General features: G+C 52.6%; 1 protein-coding gene across 1 annotated transcript in view; it reads left to right on the forward strand.

Annotated features, from left to right (window-relative positions):
- The window catches only part of HCCS (holocytochrome c synthase), a 9,785-nt gene that overhangs the window by 4,012 nt on the left and 5,370 nt on the right, over window positions 1-403 (forward strand). The gene's annotated exons all lie outside the window — the stretch shown is intronic.

Raw genomic sequence — 403 nt, forward strand, 5'->3', positions numbered from 1 at the left:
CGTATGATACGTAGCAGCTTCCTTGGACTGTACCCACCAGATGCCACAGCACCCTCTTTTCTCTGTCATGTCAACCTAATGTGTCTCCAGACATTTCTAAAGGTGCCCCCATTAGACTGCTGTTGTAGGCACTCTGATAGCCTCGTGGTCCAGAACATAGGCCTTTGGAATCCCACAGACCTAGACTCTTTACCCCTTGGGATTGTCACTTGTAGCAAGAACAGGAACTAATAACAGCCAGCGTTTCTTTTGGCCGCATCCGTAGCCCTCATGCCAAGTGCCGTACATACTTCGGAGTAACCCGCACAACCGTCCTGTGTCCCCAGCGGCCTTAGTGTCCCCGTTCTTAGAGCTGAAGCCACTGAGAAGGAGCGAGCATGCCGTTTGCCCCCCATCACTCCTC

The sequence above is a fragment of the Crocuta crocuta genome, unplaced genomic scaffold, assembly GCF_008692635.1.
Source record: "Crocuta crocuta isolate KB4526 unplaced genomic scaffold, BGI_CrCroc_1.0 scaffold224, whole genome shotgun sequence".
NCBI classification, from domain to species: Eukaryota; Metazoa; Chordata; class Mammalia; order Carnivora; family Hyaenidae; genus Crocuta; species Crocuta crocuta.